This window comes from Canis lupus, chromosome 17 (genome assembly GCF_011100685.1).
Source record: "Canis lupus familiaris isolate Mischka breed German Shepherd chromosome 17, alternate assembly UU_Cfam_GSD_1.0, whole genome shotgun sequence".
Taxonomy (NCBI): domain Eukaryota; kingdom Metazoa; phylum Chordata; class Mammalia; order Carnivora; family Canidae; genus Canis; species Canis lupus.
Genome location: NC_049238.1, coordinates 4,020,668 through 4,042,927, shown reverse-complemented (window position 1 = coordinate 4,042,927; position 22,260 = coordinate 4,020,668). Strand labels below are relative to the sequence as shown.

The window sequence follows — 22,260 nt, the reverse complement described above, 5'->3', positions numbered from 1 at the left end:
AAAGTTTGGAGTCTCAGGACAGGTGGACAGGGAACAAGCATCAGGTGAGCAAGCCTAGAGTCAGGAATGAGGCAGATGAGTGGGAGCAGGAGGGGAGAGAGGAGAACCATCTGAAGGAAGAGTCCCAGCATTGGGGCTTCTGGCCAGGAGACATAGACCCTGTGACCTCAATTCCTGAAGATGAGAAATGAGGAAGGGCTAGGGTCCCCACTGTCCCCTTTGGGTCTATAATTTATTTAGAGGCATTAAGAACGGGACATAGAGTAAGAGTCATGAGCCTTTCCACTTGGGATAGGATTTCTGGCTTTTGCAAATAACTCACTCGTCTTCCATGATTCAAGAAGTAACAATCAGGGATCCCTGGGTGGCGCAGCGGTTTGGCGCCTGCCTTTGGCCCAGGGCGCGATCCTGGAGACCCGGGATCGAATCCCACATCGGGCTCCCGGTGCATGGAGCCTGCTTCTCCCTCTGCCTGTGTCTCTGTCTCTCTCTCTCTCTCTCTCTCGAATAAATAAATAAAATATTAAAAAAAAAAAAAAAAGAAGTAACAATCATAGCTGGAGTGAGAACATATTTTGCCTTAAAAAAAAAAGATGAAATGGGATAGTAGTTATTTAATTTTTCAGAGATCTGCTATATATAAGGAGCTTGTATTATTTTGAATTGTCTTGAAGTACCTATGGGCTAGATATTATCGTCATTCAGAGGCTGAGAAAGCAAGAAAGACTCAGGTTTCCAAGTGAGTGGAGGGCAGCGATCCAGGTGCACCTGGGTCTGTGCTCTGAAGCCTACATTCTCTCAGTTTCAAGCCGGGATGGCTGGAGCTAAGAAGGGCTCAGGGGGTAACTTACCAAATGCAATCATACATGCTTCTTGTTTTAAATTTAATCCGCAAATCAGTCCTATGAAGGTCAGGGAGATTTTGAACTTTTCCAGGTAGCCCAGTGAGTAGATGGGACCACTCAGGGCCTTCTCACCACATATCCGAGTCTACCATACAGCAGCTCCTTCCCTGCTCGGGCTCTACTTGTGTGAGGGGTGAAGCTGGGAGAACCTGGCCTGTGGAGCTGACACACAGGTTTCAGCTGCAGTTCTAGAGCAGTAGGAGTTGTAGGAAGTTGAGGAAATCCCATGATCTCCCTGGACCTTAATGTCCTCTCCTGAAACAGGATAATGTTGCATAACATTGGATAAATGTTGTGAAACTGACATAAAAATAACAACACAGGGCACTTAACATATGGCCTTGCGGATCGTAATGAAAATAGCACCTCTGCAAAGCAGCATTCAGAACTCACCATGTCCACCAGTGACCTAGGCACTCAGCTGCATCTGTGCCATTTTGCCAAAGCGTGAGTGTGAATCCCACCCATAGGGTGAGTGCCCATCCCTCTGGTCTGCAATCCTCAGACAAGTCATGCAGCTCAAGGAGTGAAGACAGAACAAGCATACATTCCTAATACATAAATTTATTCCTTCATTCTTTTTCAACCTATATTTTTATCAATCTATACATGAGCTCTCAGTAAGCTCAATGTGTTTTCAGCCATTGGATGGAAGTAAGTATGCATAGCGCTCCTGTTATTTCCTTCCAGCTGTACACTGGGGGATCTCATGCATTTTATTTCAAAATCCACTTGAGTAGTGAAGAAACCCACCTGGCTTGATAGCATGCATATCTCAACCTGATTTGTGTTGTCTTCTGCTCCTTTTCATCTCTCAATGTGATAGAAAAGGTTACTTCTTCGTGTTTAACAACTACAAAAAAAACCTAAGCTTAGATGCTAATAGGAGAAAAAAGAAATAATTAATATAAGGAGGGGGAAAAAAAGTAATGTCTTCATCTCAAAAAATTATTGCAGAGTTAATGCTTACTCAGTGCTTTAAGGCAAACATAGAACGAGACCTTAGAGCAACTATTTCCTTCATGTTCACAATACTCTGGGTGCTGTGCTAAATTGTGTTCATATGTTCATATGGTTATGCATATAGTTTCACAACTGCGCAAAGTAGGTTCTATTGCCCGGGTGGCAGGTGTAAGGACCCCCACTTTACAGATGAGAAAACTAAGGCAGAGAAAGTTTAAATATATCTCTATCACATCTTCAACGATTCCTTCATCTTAGAGGAAAGAATTGTTCTGGATAAATAATGTTGAAGATGGCAAAACACGGACTAATGACAAATGAACTCTAACTAACACAAAGGGCCAAGGATGAACACTTTGTCAATAATTTCTGCAAGTACTCTGAGTTATAATTGGCCTCATAAACTTAGCTATTTGGCTTTCTGTGATGAAGTGGGCAAGAAAGCAACATCTGTTTGCTGTTGGGTCAACGTGGCATGCCACCTGACCTCTTGGTGCTTTGGCCGTGCACACTGGGAAGCAGACATAATAACACTTCTTTTTATTTTATCTTTCACAGACACTTGACTTTTTAAATGCAGTGCCTGGAGGATAGCAAAAATCCTCTTCACATCTAAAAGAAAGCCATTTAAAAACCTGAGTGGCCCTATAATGAATAATTATTGAGTACTGCACTATGGCCAGCTAAGAGTCCAAGAACAGAATTCAAGAAAAATCTGCAATCGTGGGAATATCTGCTTCAACTCCTTATCTCATTGAGGAGAAAAGACTTAAATATGTGTAGTAATTAGAGAGCAGGTCCTTAATCAAGCTTTAAAATCAGTGCGTGGACAGTAATCACTGCAGGGACCCACTGGCGCGGCCCTTCGGCGGGCTTAGCCAAGCACAGAGGAGCTGCTTTGTGCCAGACACAGGCGGTTCTGAACCTCACCTCTGCCCCTTGCTCTGGGTTATGCTGAGAGACTCAGTTCACCGTGTGGAGACTGTTTCCTATGTCTGAAATGAGATACTCAATCTGCTTATGTGGAAGGGATGTTGTAAGGACTTATGAGGAGGAAGTCCCCAAAAACATGTCACCTGGCAGACAGTGTGCTTCCCTCCTCTTCTGCAGGCTGGGGCAGAACACACCGGTGAAGGTGGAAGCAGGGCTTGGGGAAGCTGCGGTCCTAACATGAGTTGGCTTTGCACAATCTATGGTACTCCTGACTGAGGAGTGGGATGAGGGGTGGGTGCAGCAAGGGGACAGGATCACACAGGGATTTGAGAAAATAGGCCCAGACAGGGTTGGACACAGGAGCTATGGGACACCTGGGTGGCTCAGCAGTTTGGCACCTGCCTTTGGCCCACATCGTGATCCCGGGGACTGGGGATCGAGTCCCACATCGGGCTCCCTGCATGGAGCCTGCTTCTCCCTCTGCCTGTGTCTCTGCCTCTCTCTCTCTCTCTGTCTCTCATGAATAAAAAAAAAATAATAATAAAATAATTTAAAAAAAAGGAAAAAGAAAGAAACAGGAGCTATAGTGCTCTCAGAGAGTTATACTGGGGTCTTCTATTGGTGGCTTCATCCCAAGATATCTGCCCAGGTCTTGAGAGGGCCCACCAGGGGTGGGCACTTCCCACCTTTCCCATGTCTGATGGCTTCATTCTTCAAGCTCAGATGAGGCCCAGGTGAGGTCCAAGTGGAGATGAATACTTGTCACAGAATTAGAATTTGTATGCAAAGAATTTAAATTTCGTGGAGTCCAGGTTCTTGAGTGACTAACCTATAACCTGCGTGTGGAATCCACATCTTCCTGCCTTGCCTACACCCCCAGAATCGTCCACCCTCACTCCACCAGGCACATGTATAAGCACCTCTTTGGGGCTGCTGAGCCTCCTAAATATTATTTGACTCAAGATGGTCTATAACAATTTAGTGGGAAAATCTCTCAAATAAAGGAAGTAAGTAATAGAGATCCTTTTAAAAAAAGACCATGAATTGTGGACCCAAGGGGTCTAAATCTTTTCTTTCTACACCCATTACTTTGGGCAAGCCATTCAGCTGAAATTAGCCTTGATTTCCTTGTCTAGTGTCTATATTATGAGCATCATATCTCCTTTGCAGAGCTGCCACAAAGACAAAATGAGACAGTATAAGTAACGTATCTGGCACTTTGCCTGCCACAGAGAGATTCAATATATATTGAGAGATTGGCTGGTACATATCTTGAAGGATAGAACGAATCTGGATGTAAACGAGGTACAGTAAACTCAAGGAACAACCTATGTACAGGGGTCAGAGTTATGATTCTGTCACTGACTTCAAAAGTTGCTTTTCAAGGAGACCTGATATTTTGTGATGTTAGTGGAGAAGTATGGATGACTCCACTGCATGATTCTTACCGTAAAATATGGTTACAAAAAAGAAAAGTCTCATGACTATATTTCCTTTAAATTAAATTGAACCTGCCTATGAACCCACTCCTACCTGGCATGCGGATAGTCAACCTCCATCGTTCTGCAAGTTCCTCTGTCTTACAAAGAGAATCAAATAAGTGTGTGGGCAACTTGCATGGCCCTGAGGATGTTGGCAGGTGTCCTGTCTCCCCCATCCGAATCACTGCTGGTATCTTCCTCGTCTTGGCTTGAACAGCTCCTTGAAGGCAGCTGGTTCTTCTCTGACAGGTCAAGGTGCAGGTATGTGCTGCTGTGGAAGCAGCTGTGGAAGCCGCTGTGCTGGATGGAATGCAGCCTCCCAGAGGGCACTACCTGGGCTCCCCCGTGAAGTCCTCCATCTCCCCACAGAGGGAGGAGGTAGGTGTTGTGGTTGCCCATCCATCTCGCTGAGAAGTTACATAACTTACCTAAGGCTGTTGAGTCAAAGAGCCAGGACCTGTTGAGCCAAGTCCAGACCCTAGATCTGTGCTCTGCCATTGAAGACACAGCCTTTGCCCCTAAGCAGGAAGGGCCATGAGACAAAGTGGACATGACAAAAGGTAGGCTCTTTGGCTTCTGATAAATGTCTCTACCTTCAGTTGCAAAATAAGGAAGATGGTCTAGATCTCAAGTGTCCATTTGGATTCAGTGTCAGAATAACTATAGTTTACATCCTGGTAGGGCTACTTGCCAGTGTCATGATGCAAAGAAACAATAACAAACCAACCAATAAAACAAACAAACAAAAAATAGTCCAAGAACCAACAAAGGAAGTGAAAGGAAAGGGGGGAACTCTTTGAAGCAAATTGATCTGAGTTTGAATGTTTTCTTATCTCTGAGGGAACTTGAACAGCCCCTTACCTGCACCATGTCTTGATCTCCTTATCAGTGAAATGGGTATATATGAATACCTGCTAAGGGCACTGGCTTTGTGCAAGATGGCTGCCTACCTTACTCCTGCTCTTCTACACCATGGGGTCTGCACTCTAGCCTGGACCATACACTGAATGACATGGAGTGAATGGAGACCTCCAGTCCCCTTCAGCCCTCCCCTCCCCACTGGAACGACTGGAGCAGAGACCAGCTGCCTTGCTCAGCCCTGTCCACATCATAGATGTGCGAGCCAGAGAAGCGTGGCCGCTATGTACACCGCTACACTTTATGGTAGTTCTCTGACCTTCCTCAACTCTTGGAGTTGAGACTATCCAAAGAGATGACATGAAAGATGTTTGTAAATGGTGGAAACACCACTTCACAGGCGTTAGTGCCAGCATCGCGAGAGCCAGACAGGTGCTTGCAACATGGAGACTGTGCACAGGAGTTGTGAATGTGATTTGAGAGTCAGTCACTAGTGCTGGTTCAGAGGAGAGGACATCGCTGGGTTGGGGGGTGGCCAAGTCAGGCCACAGCAGCATAGGCGCATGGAGAGACATACCTGTGTGCCTGAGATCCTGCGTGAAAACCTCAAGGAGGTGCCTAAGAGGCCCGAGAACAACAGTTCTGGGGAGACCTGTGCAAGATGCCTTCCCTGCTCACCCCAATTTCCAGAGGGCTTCCTTTTCAACCAATTTTCTGAAAATTTAAAAACAAAAACAAACAAACAAACAAAAAACAAAAATGCTACAAGACAAATGCTACATGATACAATTTTAAGAGTTGGTAACTACAATGGGGAAATAAGAGGAAACAAACTAAACAATCAAGAAAAAGCAAGGTGGCTTCTCCTGGCAGTGATTCTGAGCTGGGATTTCTACTGTGCTTGAGCACAGAGATGCATTTTCACAGTCCTGTTTATCTCTTACCTTTCCAGAGCCTGAGTTTGTTTGAGCCTGGCCTAATTTCTTGGAAAGACTCTGGGCCTGAGGGCCTGTACTAATTTCTATAGTTGTCCTACATTTCTTTTTTTTTTTTTTCCTTCCACAGAACCATTGTCTGCCTTGAATACTAAGTCAGATATAAACTTTAAAAAAATTAAAATCATATTATGGATAATTGGAATGCAGAGCTCTGTAACGTTAATGCCCTGAAAGTGAAGCTCAACTTTTCTCTACATTTTCTTCTTCGGCTGGATTAATTTCCCACTGTCATTACTACTACTTTTAATAACTAGAGAAGTTCAAGATTTAAATAAACTAATTAAATGAGGGGATTAAGGACCAAAGGCAAGCCTGAACCTCCAAAAATGCTTAAAGAATCACAGGGAGGTTGTCTGCGGAGACAGAGCCCCCATTGGAGCTGCCTGTTGGGGTCCTAGCAGGGCCTTGTGGGGCTTCCGGAGCAAGACACTCATGGGGACGACACCAGAGGGGCCACTGTTGCAGCATCTGTCAGATGGCAGAGGAGCCCTCTTGCCTTTGCACATTAGTCAAGGAGTGCCTCCTGGTGACAGCAAAGGTCAAGATGACATTTTGTAGTCTTCTGTCATGAGTGAGCCAAGAGCTAGGAGGTTCTGACAGGGTCTGCTTCGTGCACAAGCAAGGGCAGGACTCAGACCATTTTGGTTCCCAGCTCCTGGCACCTTGAGGAGCTCACCTGCCAACTACTGGAGCCTATGAAGCTCAGAGCCAGCACACCCCGGGCACAAGAGAAGGCTCTTCTCACAGGCCAGACACAAACCACCCCCAGGAGCCTCCTCGAGCTTTCAATAGAGAGAAGGAAAATTCTTGAATACACCCCCACTCAACCCCAACCAAAGCATAGATAATTACAATAGTTAATGAAGCCTCTGAATTGATTACTAAGTCTGAACTCAGGGGGGCAAAATCATTAAAACAGTTGTCCAGATAAGAAACTCCCGAAAATGGTTCTTGGGGGATGACTGAGGAGACACCATGGTCTTCCCAATCATGCTGTGTTTGCATTGTAGAGTCTGGCCCTGTCCCCGCTAGGCTGGGACGCTTGGCTGAAGGAAGAGATGGCACAACACTGGATCCTCTGGAGGAGTAGCATCCACAGGGAGGAGAACAAGCCTCCTCAGTCTGCAGCCAGCTGTGTTTTCCAGGGCTCTCTGCCTCAGGGTCCTCTTCCGAAAGTGCCCTGTCCTCTAGCTGACAGGCCTGTGTTCACTGATGTCATCTGAGCTTCCCCATCTTGTGTAAGGGTGGGAAGCACTGATGGTTCTGTCGTTGGCCACCATGCACCATTGTTTTGAATTTCGAGCAGCCTGATCTGCTGCTAGGGGTGAATTAGGGACAGAAGTTAACTATAATGAAACACAACTCATGAGAATTTTTTTAAAAAAATGGTGTTTCCCCTGGTGCCTACCATGTACTCAGTTCCAGCTATTTGCTCAAGAGCAATAGCATGTATTCCTAGATCTGCACTTTCCTTCTTTGTCCACACTTTTGGAAGGTCACAAATATACAAAATATCTAAAGAAGCTGTGTGTGCGTGTGCGTGTGTGTGTTTTAAATTTGTTTGTCTTCTTGTGTGTTTGTGTTCTGGTGCAATCACACAGAATCAAACCAAGAGTTTGCTTGGTGCTGGCTATCAGAAGGAGGTGACCTCTGTCTCTACCATGCTATGGAATAGAGCAGACCTCCCTAATCTAATGGCTCAAGAAGAAGTTGCGTAAGGCTGGCCTCTGCCCTCGAGGGAGGTGGGTGAGCGGCAGAGGTGTGACATGCCCTGGGCTCCCGTGGGGACCGGGAAAGGAGAACTCACGTTTTTAAAGTATTTACACCGGGTCAGGAGCCCCACAGACTTTCATTTAATTCATAGCTATCCTGTACAGGAGGCAAACCTTGCCAGGAAAATATTTACAAATGGGAAAACAGCCCAGGAAGGTGATGAAATGAGCCCTCACCTCTTAGGTAGAAATCGGTAGAGCTAGGATTTGATCCCATGTCAAGTTTAGCTGAACAGTGTCCTCCTGTCTGAAACATTTCCTGAACCTACAGATAAAACCCAATGTGTTTCTACCATCCTGCTTGAAACACGGGTGTTTCTACTAAATACAGTTTGCCTTACTGAAAAATCTCTTGTCCCATAAAACTGTACAGTAAAAACAACAGGGATTATGTCAGTGTGGGTGTTCCCAACACCCAGCACCAATGCAGCTTCAAACCAAAGAGCTAAAAAAAATATTAAAAAAAAAAGAAACTCCAGCAATCTTAGTAAACACACATACATACACACATACACACTCACACACACACAATTATGTCTCCACTGGGAATTTATTACTTTTTTAAACAATGTGCGAAATGTCTTCTCAGCTTTACTAGAAAACATAACAACATGGAAAACAGAGCAGTGCTTGGAGCCAGTCAGTCACATGCTGCTTGTACCAAAGGGAGGCAATTCTAGAGGATTTTGAGCATATTTCTTAGTCTCCATGTTTGTTAAGCATCTCTAATTGTAAGTTTGCCCCCTCTCATTCTGTATCACCACAAACACTAGTTATATATGAACCAAAGGAATATTATGAATATTAATATTAAAATTATATTATATGAGTATAATTTACATGAATAGTATATATAATATTAATCAAATATTAATATTAATATTACTAATATATTATTCATATTAATATGAAAAATATAATTCACAATATATAATATGAATTATATTATTCATATTCAATATAATCCATAATTTTGTATTATTAATATAATAATATGAACCAATAGAGAATATTATGCTGGTAATATTCTCTCCCTTACCAAACGTACATGAGCTAATGTACAACACAACACAAAGATATGAGTTGTCTCAGCATGCATATGTTACACTTATGTGTTTATGTGGTTTTCTTCTCCCACTGAACCGTGTTGTCCTATAGAGTAGCCACTGGCCACGCAGAGCCCTTCGATGTGGATAACTCAGATTGTAAATGTAAAATACAAACCACCTTTTAAAGACTTGGCATGAAAAGACGATTAAAACATCTCATCAATAATTTTATATTGATATCACAGAAGTGATATTTAGGATCTATTGGGTTAAATAAGATACATCATTAAAATGATTGGGCTTGCTTTTTACTCTTTTACTGTAGGTCCTAGTACACTTAACATTACATGCGTGGCTTGCTTTCCAGTTCTACTGGGCAGTGCTAGGCAGACCTCCAGCTTACAGAAAGTAGGGATGATGAGTTATTGATTTCACAGCAATGGAACCAGCACACTGCCTGGTCCATGGTTGGCCCATGAGCATCGATCTCTGACAAGAGAATTAGGTGTGTCTAACTCAAAACTAATGTTCTTTCCACTGCTTGTGGCAGTGCCAAAGGGAAAGGGCTGGTTGGGCATGGGCTGAACAAAGCAAAGATGGGGTCCTGCCAGAGGGCTGATTTATGGAGTCCATGTGGTCGGCCTCCTGGGGTGGAGAGCAGTGTGGACATGGACAGAGAGAGTCTGCAGGGAGCAAGATATCTTGCACATGATCCCTTTCTTGGACATTTTTGGAAAAGGGTTTCTCAGCCCTATACTTTTCCCATTTGCTTACTGAACATCGATGATGAATTCACCATTAAGCTGGATGACATTTTCTGCATGCAAAGATCTCTGACAATATAATAACAGACCTGCACTAATGAGTAGAAAACAACAGAAAATGTCATGTGATGCAGTGTATAGTGCGTTATAGGATGGCGATGTCTGAATTTTGGCTTCACTACCTCATAGTCACTAGACGTTCAGAACCTAGTCCTCCCTCATGGAGCTGCAGTTTTCCTATCTGGAAATTGTGAGGTAATGCTATTTTCACAGTATTTCCTTGGGGTTCAGTGAAATTCCTATTTGTATGTGAAAGTGCCTGGCACAAAATAAAATCAAACGACGCAAGAGAAGATATTTAATCAATGAAAGTACTGTTGGATTAGAGACAGCTTGACAAAATGCAAAGAGAATAGGTTTTATAGTCAGATCCATTTGGCTTCAAATCCTTACCCTGCCATTGGGCAAGCTAGTTAACCTTTCTAAACTTCAATTTCTTCACCTGTAATACTGCGATGATGCCATTCACCTTGCAATTTCTAGGAATAAATTAAATAAACCTTGAAAATCCTTAGTACAGTGCCTGGTATCTAGTAGAGACTCAATAAGTAATGATTTTGAAACATTACTTCTAATTCTCAATGAGACCCATGGTTTCTAGCTTCAGGTTTGCCATTGAGTTAGGAATGATACTTTTAGTAAGTCACATAACTACTAAAAAGACTAATGTTGAGTGGTAATAATGCATAGCTCACTTAAATTCATGATTGTAGATAAAACTTTAGCTAATCTCATAAAGGGCCTTTATGAATTACACAATGGATAGAGATACAATAGTCACCGTAGAGTCTGGGTTACACCTGGTCACAAAAATGGAGTATTTAATGCTGAAATTTACTTTACATAACATCTATTCTTGAGTTGTTATGGAACAATGATGAAACAATGATGAAAGACATTAGACATTTTTGCCTTTGACATAAGTCATACTAATTTAATGTACCAAGGCTAACTCACAGAAACACAAAAAACAACGCAAACAAAATAATTGTGGTATTTGTTTGGTAGAAAAAAAAATACAATTTCTGTGTGGAGAAGAAAGAAAGGATTCATGTTTATGGAACTTTGGGACTTGCTACCCCTGTAATTTTTAAACCGTCACCAGAGAAAGAGAAGGTCTTTGCCCAAATCACACTCAGATTCATTGAACACCCAAGGCAAGCCACAAATCCAGACCTTTCCTGAGTCCAAGCTACCACTGCTCCCTATTGCCTCTTCCTCTTGTGCCCGACTCAGTGTCAGGGGCGGTGGTCATGCTGAATCTTTCATGGATGACTGTTCCTTTCCACCATATTTGCTGATGGGACACCCTAAACTGTCTCATACACACAGCTGTGATTTTATATGACTTGTAACCCTGCTAACTTTGCCTTGGCCCTCATCGGAGCATCAAGATAAGACAAAATAGAAAGTGTATACCACAATGGAGGGAGTGTCCTCTTGTGTGCCTGGGCACTGAGGAATGCAGAGGGACATTTATGTTCAAGAGTGGAGAATGTAGGGAAAATAAACGGAGTAGGAAATACAAGGGACGTGTAATTGGTGGTTTATTTATAGCATAAATTGTGTAATGATAGCACGCTCCTGCATCCCCATCACAGATTGACTGTAGGGTCTGCTTGGTATCAACTGTGTGCTTATTTTGCCTCTAACTCTCCTGATCCACAAACTGTATTTAGTAGTTAGGCATGCCTCCAGGTGAAATGTACAATGGTGTTTTATCAACTTTGTTAATCTTGTTACTTGTGGAAGAATTTATTAAAAAGAACCAATTTCTTTCTTCATGCACTTATGTTATTTCAATGACAGGATTTATATATGGAAACATTTATCTATTCATCCATCATTCTGTTTTTTAACTCAATAGACATTAATAGAGCATGCCTTCCACACAAAGCATTCCAATGTAGTCATTAAATCATAGGATCTGGAATCAAACTAACTTAATGCAACCACAGAACTTTCGAGCAGACAAATATGAGCAAGTTATCTAATGTTCCCGTTTCATGGTAATTGTACCTACATTGACTGAGGCTACAAGGTTTTCCTGTCTCTGGCCTTTCTGTGGTCTATTTGAGACTGGAAGGAGTTCTCCAAGTATAAAACAACTAAACATTTGATCAAACATGCTTTTAGACAGACCATTGGGCTTTCAGGAAGTAAGAAATGATTTTAAGGATCTCCCTTACCCGTGGGTTAAAATGAACGTAGGGCAAATGTAGACCTTCTCCAAGGAGAAGCATTGAGCCAAATGGGGAACAGATTATACTGAAGGCAAATGCCAGTGTCAGATTCTGATTGTGACCAGAATATTGGGCCATAGATAGATGTATTGAATTTAGGATTCTTACATTGAGCCTGAGACCCTAGAAGTAGTCTAATGTGATCCTAGGTGAGCAGAATCTCTGATACAAAAATTTTCTTTTGGAAGAAGGCACTCTCAGTTTAAGACCTTGGGATTTTTAGATATTCTAGTCAATCAAATGTGAACTCATAGTTTTAGATCACGGATAATATAGGTGTTAAAATTATAAGATATAGAGTATCAGTATTTATGTATGCAATGTTTAAAAATAATAAAAGCCTAGTCATAAAAGCAAGCAAACAAGAGACTACCCACAAGTACTAGGAAGAACCTTCTAGCTCTAGCCACCATGAAGTTAACTGTTACTTCTACTGTAAACAACCATGCAATTGGGGAAAAAATATGAAGCAACAGTTTTAGACTTTGGGTGACAGGCAGCATAGGACTCTGATCTATGAGGGTGAAGAAATACAGAAAGTGAGGCCAATGATCAGGATTTCTCCCTGGAAGCACTTGTCCGATGTGGAGGAAGGGGCCCAAGCAGAACAGAGAGGTCTCAGCTAACAAGGCAGAGTCTGGAGCTAGAGCATAGAGAGGAAGGTGGGGCAGGAGAATTTATGGGATTTCTCTAGGTAAAGGAGGTAAATGGAGAGGTTTCAGATAGCCAAAGGTTTGTTTCATAAAAGGATTAATAAAATAGTAGAGTCTAATTGAGATTGATGGATTAAAAAACAGAGAAAATTAACATGAGGCATAATATAGAAGATGGCACTAGAGATTATACAAAGTTTAGAGGATAAAGAATATTATAAGTAAATATGTAACATTAATATAAAAATTGCAGAAAAAATAAATTCCTTAAAAATCATGACTTATTAAAACTGACAAAAGAAGAAACTAAAAGCCTGAATATTCCCTTGTCTGTTAATAGAAATGTAACTCTAAATCAAAAGCATTCAAGGGACTCAAAAAATTAAGGCATGGATGGAATCTTTATAAATTCCTTCAAACATTTAGGGAATAAATATTAAACTTTGGACACAAACTCAGATAATACAGGTAGATACAGAATTTTTTAATGTGTTTAAAAAGCTTTGTAACCCAGGACCAATGTTTGTCAAAAATATTACAGGAAAACTAGAGATCAATGTTCTTTATGAAAATACAACAAAAAAAAAATCTTTAAAAACTAGCCAATTAAACCCCGTAATATAATAAAAGGATAATACATCTTAGCCTAATTTACCTGTTATAGGAATCAAGGCTAGTCAAATATCTATAAATCAATTAATGCATTTCTCCAAAAGGAGAAAAAAAATATAATTATATCAACAGCTGGAAAAAAAAAAAAAAAAACATTTGACAAAATTTGAAAAAGATGTAATTTACTCATGAAATTCACATTTAAGGAAGATAAAATATAAAACACTAACCTAAGAATTAAAATTCAATAGAGTTTTCACTTGAGTAATTATGAAATTACTATCTATCATGAAATTAAATGAGAGAAAATTTGAAACTACTTTTGGAGACAAAAATTATCTTTATGTTGGGATGCCTGGGTGGCTCAGTGGTTTAGTGTCTGCCTTTGGCACAGGATGTGATCCTGAAGTCCCGGGATCGAGTTCTGCATTGAGCTCCCTGCATGGAGCCTGCTTCTCCCTCTGCCTATGTCTCTGCCTCTCTCTCTGTGTATCTTTCATAAATACATAAATAAATAAAATCTTAAAAAAAATTCTTTTAGATCAATTAAAAGAGAGAGAGAGACTGACTCCAGGATCATGCTCTGAGCCAAAGGCATATGTTCGGCCGCTGAGCCACCCAGGCCTCCCTAAATAAATAAAAGCTTAAAAAGAAAATAATCTTTATGTTTCTAGGTCAGTAGAAATATTATTAAATATCAATGGCAAAAATGCAATATTTATATTCTTTAGAGACAAAACCAACCCATTTTACTAATAAGATGCACATTTACAGAATGAACATTTACAAAAACTTCTCTAATATGTCTCCACTTGAGATATTGTGCCATTATTTAAATAGCACCAATAAAACTGAAACAGAAAAAAGTCAAAATTATTTTGTAAGAAATACAATGTTGAAATCTTGCTGTGTTCAGATTATTAGTGGACTTGTTGACCACAATAAAAATACTATGTATATTTACCTAAATGAAGAATAAATAAATGAAAACAACTTATAAGAGTCACATTTAAAAACTGTAGCTTAAAACATTATCTAATAACTATAATCTTATCATATTTCCATTTGATCCATTATAATCACTTAAAAGAAACAAAACTAAAAGAAAAAAAAATCTAATTGATTTTAATAGTGAGAGGAAAAAAACACTTTGCTATGGTTCTGGATTTTTAGAAGTAGATTCTTTTAGAGATGGGATCAACGTGAAGATGGCTCATTTCTTTTTTCAGGATGTGTGAACTGTGCTTGGTGTAGTCATCTCATGTGACCAGTGGAAGATGTGCAAGCTAAGCAAGCCCCTCAGTGGAGGGCATACCTGGAGACATTATGTCTCAATTTCTGGAATAGGGGGATGGAGAGAGGTCCTACTCTCAGGTGCTGATCCCTGGGAGCTCTCTGACATATCTGACAAGGGGATGAAGGGGAGGACCTGAGCCTGGGCTGGGAGCACCCTGTTCAAGTGGGAAGGTTGAAATGAAAGAAAGACCCAAGTCCCTGCCATTGGCAGGTGCACTGGAACAAATTCTTTTTTGCTCTTGTGGGAGAGTTGATCCATCAGGATGGGGTTGACCTGACAGAGGTTCTGGGAAGGTAGTGCCTGGTCCACGTGGGGAGAAGGACACTGGATTCAGAAACCATCACAGCTTGGGGCTCCTCTTTTCTGGGGATCTCATCAAACTAAGGGTTACCTTGCTGCCAAATACCTGATTTGTAATATCAACTTTATGGATACTATTTGAAAATTTTTCACTCTTTCTTAATATTACCTTGTTTGATGCATTTTAATAATATTTTTATTTATTTTATTTTATTTTTTTTTAAGATTTTATTTTTTAATTCTTATTTATTTATGATAGTCACAGAGAGAGAGAGAGAGAGGCAGAGACATAGGCAGAGGGAGAAGCAGGCTCCATGCACCGGGAGCCCGACGTGGGATTCGATCCCGGGTCTCCAGGATCGCGCCCTGGGCCAAAGGCAGGCGCCAAACCGCTGCGCCACCCAGGGATCCCTTAATAATATTTTTAAATTTTTAAAAGCTTTATTTATTTTAGAGAGAGAGCATGCTTGAGTGGGGGGAGGGGCAGATGAAGGGGGGGAGAAAAAGAGAGAGAGAGAGAAGTAGACTCCCCACTGAGAGCAAAGCCTGATGCAGGGTTGGATCTCACAATCACATGATCATGACCTGAGCTGAAATTAAGAGTTGGATGCTAGGGATCCCTGGGTGGCGCAGCGGTTTGGCGCCTGCCTTTGGCCCAGGGCACGATCCTGGAGACCCAGGATCGAATCCCACATCAGGCTCCCGGTGCATGGAGCCTGCTTCTCCCTCTGCCTGTGTCTCTGCCTCTCTCTCTCTCTCTCTGTGACTATCATAAATAAATAAAAATTAAAAAAAAAAAATTAAAAAAAAAAAAAAAGAGTTGGATGCTTATCAGATTGAGCTACTCAGGAGTCACTCTTTAATTAACTTAAGATAACTGAGATATCTCTCAGCTAACAGAACTCTCAACACATTATCATCATCTTTTCTCCCATGAGAAGTAAGCTGCCTTTGGTACAAGTCAGGGATGCTTTCAAGTATTTCTGAGTTAATTTTGGCTTGTAAAAAAAAAATGGCTTGTGTTTTATGGATATCCAGATTTTTGCATGCACTGCTATTTCACTGACTTTGGACATCTTTTCTTTCTTTCTTTTTTTTTTTTTTTTTTCTTTTCCTTTATCTTTACACAGCAAATTCTCTTAAATTGGATTTGTGGTGAAAATTCATGTTGTCTTCTTGATGCATTTCTGAGAAGATTTGAAGTTTCCAGTGGAGTGGTTGCTTCTACTTTCCTTTTCTTTTTTTTTTTTTCTTTTTCTAACTACAGTGGTGCTTTCTCAGTTTGGAGACTTCTTGGGATCTTTAAGTGCATTGGTGATTTCCTCTTCTTTAGTTAACTTGGTATACATTTGGTTTCTTCTTCAAAAGTTTTAAAATAAATATTTAATTCAGCTGCATCAATCAGTTTCTTTGAAATTTCTTTGATTCATCTTCTCGGAGGGCTCTCTTTTCTGGAGCCTTGATTACATCTATTTTCAGGTTCCCACTCTCCATGTTGTCTTTTCCAAGAACAGCAGCCCAAACTCTAATTTTTTGCAAGTATCCATCCAAAGGCTCAATTTGACTTTCCTCAGAGTTTTAGAACTTTTTTTTCAGTATAATAACTTCATTCACTCTCCTTTTTCCATCCTTCAGCTTCTAGTGAAAGCAGCTTTAGACTCCCCCAGAACACTGGGATTTTCCTCCAAAGCCTCTTTCACTGCTGTGGGAAACTGTTCCTCATTGATCTGATGGATTTGGGAGGATATTTTCATCGCAGCTATTTGAAACGGATGTGTTCTGATACATCTTGTAAAGGCTAAAACTTCCCTGTAATGTCAGTCATCTACTCAATGTGTTCAAAGTGTTGAGATTTGTCTCCTTCTAGCCCTTTTCAAAGGGTGTCTATGCTAAACCCAAGTAAAGGGAGATTTCTAGCTCCTTATTGATGTTTTAGTTGTCTCTAATGAGTTGTTCTCTGGTTTAGTTTACACTGAAGTTGACTCGAAGTTTCCAAGTATGTTTTTTTTCCTTTAAAATTAGTAAACTTATGGGATCCCTGGGTGGCGCAGCAGTTTGGCGCCTGCCTTTGGCCCAGGGTGCGATCCTGGAGACCCGCATCGGGCTTCCGGTGCATGGAGCCTGCTTCTCCCTCTGCCTATGTCTCTGCCTCTCTCTTTCTCTCTCTGTGACTATCATAAATAAATAAAAATTAAAAAAAATTAAAAAAAAATAAAATTAGTAAACTTATTTCTTAGAATAGCTTTAGTTTTATAGGAGAATTAAGCAGAAAGTAGAGACATTTCCCATCCACTCCCTGTCCCTCCTCCCTTTCTACCACATGCACACACTCTCCCAGATTATTGTCTTACATCAGTATGGTGCATTTGTTACAACTGATGAACATCAAAATTGATAAATTATTATTAAGTAAGTTTATAAATTGGAGTTTGCTCTTTGCATTGTACATTCTTTAGGTTTTGCCAAATACATAATGTCATGCATCCACCATTATAGCATCATATAGAAGAGTGTCACTACCCTGAAAATCACCTGGGTTCCATTTCTTCATTCCTCCCTTTTCCTCCCCCATCTATAAACTCTAGCAACCACTGATCTTTTTACAGTCTCCATGTGTTTGCCTTTTCCAGAATGTCATGTCATTGGAATCACACAGTTTTTAGTCTTTTCTGATTGGCTTCTCTCACTTGCAATATGTATTTAAGTTTTCTCCATGTCTTTTCTTGCCTTAATAGCTCATTTCTTTTTACCATTGAATAATATTCCATTGTCTGGCTACCCAGTAGTTTAATTATTCATTCATTTATTTTTAAGATTTATTTATTTATCTTATATAGAGAGAGCGCACAGGTGGAGGAGCAGAGGGAGAGGGAGAAAGAGAATCTTAAGCAGACTCCACACTGAGTCCAGAGACTAATGCAGTGCTTGATCCCAAGATCCTGACCCTGAGATCATGTCCTGAACTGAAACCAAGGTTTGGATGCTTAACTGACTGCACTACCCAGGTGCCTCCACTCATCTATTAAAAGACATCTTGATTGTTTCCAAGTTTTGAGAATTACGAATAAAGCTGCTATAAATATTTGTGTGCAGGGTTTTGTGTGCACATCTGTTTTCAACTCCTTTGGATACCTAATATGTTTTCAGTAAATATTGAACTTCTAAAAAATATTGTTTTTTTTTTCCAGGAAGGTGGAATTTCTATAGCTAGTTTGCCTCTTCTTGAGTAAAATAGTGTCTTAATAATTAAAAACATGATTATGACTGTCACCACCCCCATATCCCATAAAGATCCATGGGGATATGGACCTGATATAATATTCCTTGGCCACACTGTCCCCTACTTAGTCCAGCAGCTCCTGAAAAGGTGCAACACAGAGCATCATGGAAGCCAGCAGATCCTCCAATACTGTGTCACCTCAAGTTACTAGGACTCTGTCAAGGACAGCAGATGCTAGACAACATAGGTGAGCATTCCACCTAACACCAAAGCAGTTCCTGGCAACTCGTGCTGACCCAAGGGAATGTTGGGGAAGGACAGGTGCAATAACCCTGATTGTGGATAAACTTCTCATGTGGGGCCTTGGAGGCCTCATCTTGCCTGCAAATGTGACAGAAAACTCCTGAAAACTCTAGCCTTCTCTCTTATGTGTGTCCGGTGACCTTGACTATATGAAGAGGAATGCTGGAGGGTTTGGAAGACCCTCCAAAGGATTCCAACTTACTCCACTAATTTCACCTTAAAAGACTATGGAAGAATAACAGGGAAAAGCTCCCAATGACCCAAGCTAGAACAACTTTGGGCACAAAATAATAACAGAAATGTAATATAGATGAAATGACAAAATAAATAATGAGTCCATAGTGACATAAATAAACAATTACTTACCTGAAAGGAGAAGAGACAAACCTTCCTAATTGAATAATTGTAGATATCATGTGGAGATCAGAACTGGTCCTTACACTTACAAGCACCCCACACTTGGTTTAATGCTCCTCTGCCACTGTCTCAGAATTCTTAATTTTGAACAAAGGGAAGCTCTTCATTTTCATTTCTATTGGGTTCCACAAATTATGTAGCCTGCTTGTGAAACTATAATAGCATAGATTTCCGGGTCCACTTGTGAGAATCTGTTTCACTAGATTTAGGGGCTGATAAATCATGTCCCCAGCAAGCTCCCTTATAGTGTTGATGCAGCAGGTCTAAGAATCAAACTGGAAGCTGCCTGGACCTGTCAAAAAGAAGAGGAAGCACTCAGAATAAGGTCTGAGGTAGAAGAGGTGGGTAACAAAGAAATGGGGGCAATGTATAAAACAAAACAAAAAAGTAGGTATAATATGACAATACTATTATGCACTTGCAGTTGCAAACCTAATAAAATACATGACAATAATAGATGTTAGTCAAGAAGAGGGAGATAGACTACTCTAAGTTTCTTTTTTAGGGTATACATAAATTTGGATACTCTTAACTGAAACATTAAGAGTAAAAATTTGAGTAGCCACTAGAAAAATAGATGTGGAGTACATAAATATCCAATCATCATGAGGGAATATGGAATAAGGAAATAAGAAAGATAAAATAACAAAAGAAAATAAAAACAATAATTTGGAAAATAAGCAAGAAGCAATAATTAAAAACAGAGGTAGAAAGCAAAAATGAAGAAGAAACATTTAAAATGTTATTACTTATAATTTTATTGATAAATATAAATTGCCTAAACTTACTGGTTAGAATATATTTTTAGACTTCAAGTTATGTAAGAAATCCATTTTTTTCTGTTTATGAGAAGGACTATATAGAAAGTTCGAAAGAAAAAGAATTTGAAAATGTTTATAACAGAAAATAAGAACAAAAGAAATTCAGGATAATTTTATTAAAGTCAAACCAAGTAAGTCTTAGTGTATGCATATATATATATTATAACTATAATTATGCAATTATATATACCCAATTAAGGGTATAACAAGTGAATATATAGTAATAGAAGATTTTTTAAATTAAGATATAATAATGCTAAACTTGAATGTACTTCAGAAAAGTCTCAAATATATTTTTTAAAGATTTTTGTTAATTTATTCATGAGAAACACAGAGAGAGGCAGAGACATAGGCAAGAAGCAGGCTCCCTGTGAGGTACCTGATGTGACTCAATCCCAGGACCCCAGGATTACAACCTAAGCCAAAGGTGGCTCAACCACTGAGCCACCCCAGCACCCTCAAATATATTCTTTCATTGATAAAGCTATAATAACTGTTTGACTGGACCATATTTAGAAATTTTCGGGCTAAGTTTGATTTATAAGTCAAGCAGATAAAATATTAGTAATATTATGGAAGATATGAATAATCCAGTTATCAAACTGGATTGAATGAGCATATACAAAACTCTACATCTCAAACTAAATGCATGAAACAAATATTCCTTTAAGGCATAAACATAAATACATCCATAAAGATATTTTAAAACTCCAAGAGAAACAGATACAAAAGTCATGACATAAGCCCCCCGTGGAAGAAGTCATGAACTGGAGGAATGTGCAAGTAAAGGCACATGTATTAAAATTTTCTTAGATTTAATTTGTGTGATGGGATTTAGAGGTCTCAATTTATTATAATGTATACATGTTAGATATCTCATTTTGTATGTGTCCCACATAAAAAGAAAAGAAAAAGAGAAGGAAAAATGTCCTGCTAAATAGACTTATTACCAAGAAATTGTGGACACAGTATCTTGTCCACATAATTCTTAAATAATAAGAATTTCAAAAAAAATCAGTACATATGTTTAGTGACCAAATTCCACATGTCATCCTTGCTTTCAGTTCATCGAGGAAGATGAACCAGAAAGCAATACCGTAAAGTCTCTAAATCTAATTTGAGCCATTTATTCTAATGACTACTATCCCTTCTGTGCCCACACCTCCCTTTGTTTGGACTGTAAGCTCACTGAATCTGTTGGTCACCACATGGTACATGAACTCAGAGCAGCTCTAACATAATGATGCTTTAGGTGGGAAGTGTTCACCATTGAATACGTGTGTACACATGAATGAAAATCTATAGGATCTGAGGGACCTGCAGCACTGGCTGCTGTTATTGTCTCTCATGGTTTCTCCAGTCTTCTCATAGAGGGGTAGTTAGCTTCCAAGATGGCACCAGAGGATTCTTGGTTCTTGGTATTCACGCCCTTACATATTCCTATCCCACACTGAACAGACCCAACCTGTTAAACTACAAGAACATTGTGGAAATGATGGAATAAGATTTGCAAGGTGAGATCACAAAGGAAATTGTGGCTTCCACCTTGTTCTCTCTCCATCACTCTTTCTGGGAGAAGTCAGTTGCCGTACCTTATCACATCATAAGGATGCTCAGCTAGCCCTACGGAGAGGTCCATGTGGTGAAGAACCAAGATTCCCGCCAATAGTTAGCCCCAGCTTGCCGTCATGTGAATAAGCACTCCAGCAAACAGCATCTCCAGTCCCTGTCAAGTGACTGTTGCTATGGCCAACATTGTGACTTCAATTTTATGAAAGATTGAGTCACAACTACCCAAAATGGCAACTCTCAAATTCTCGATCCACAGAAACTTGCAGTTTGTTGTAGGTTTAAGCCACTAAGGCTTGGAGTATTGAATTTAATTATGGGGCAATGGATAATTATTAGTTAAACATGAAGTCATGCTTTCTCTTCTTCCAACGAAGCTGAATTTTCACCTTTTCCCCAAATTAGACTTTTTTATTTGATCCCAACTTAAAGTATTTCAAATACTAATGAAAAATGTGAGATACTCTGTATCATATTTTGATACCGTGTAAAAAGTGTGGGCTAGGGTCTTTGTACTATTACCTGGATGGCAGTAGCCAACTTACATGACGTCTCAGCCTTAGCTGTCCCAGTTCTCAAACTAGAATGAGGAAGAGGTCTTGTGAAGCCACTGAGAGGTTAAGTGTGATGAAGTATTTGAAAGCAAAACAAAACAAGAAACCCAAAATAAGCAATGTCCTTCACATTAATGATGTTCAGCATGTTGCCTTATTCTTTCATACAAATATTTATGGAAAACCTCCCACAGGAACGGGCTGTTACAGGAATAAAGGGGAAACACTATGATCGTCACTCCCCTTAAGGAGTTCAGGTTCTAGTGAGATGTTCAGTAAATTAAAACAAAAAATACACTTAAATAGTATGTAAAACAAAAAGGAAAGCAGAGGGTACCAAAGGACTGTGTGAAACAGGTGGCAGGGTGTCAGTGAGGACCTGGAGGACCTGGGGAGGGGGCTGATTCCTGAGGTAGATCTTGAGTAGAAGTTTGCCAGCCAGCAGTTGGGGGTGGGTGGGTGGGATACCCAAAGCAGTAGGAAGATTA

At 40.1% G+C, this 22,260-nt stretch overlaps 1 long non-coding RNA gene across 2 annotated transcripts; it reads right to left on the bottom strand.

Annotated features, from left to right (window-relative positions):
• Positions 1-5,943: 5,943 nt before the first annotated feature.
• Positions 5,944-21,370, bottom strand: LOC111090468. 2 transcript variants are annotated; one of them, XR_005371782.1, is made up of 3 exons: positions 21,242-21,370; positions 18,778-19,120; positions 5,944-7,456 (listed from the first exon to the last, which is right to left on the bottom strand). It is a non-coding gene; the product is annotated as an uncharacterized LOC111090468 (long non-coding RNA). The 2 variants fall into 2 exon arrangements; XR_005371781.1 differs by having other exon boundaries at positions 5,944-7,453.
• Positions 21,371-22,260: the final 890 nt, after the last annotated feature.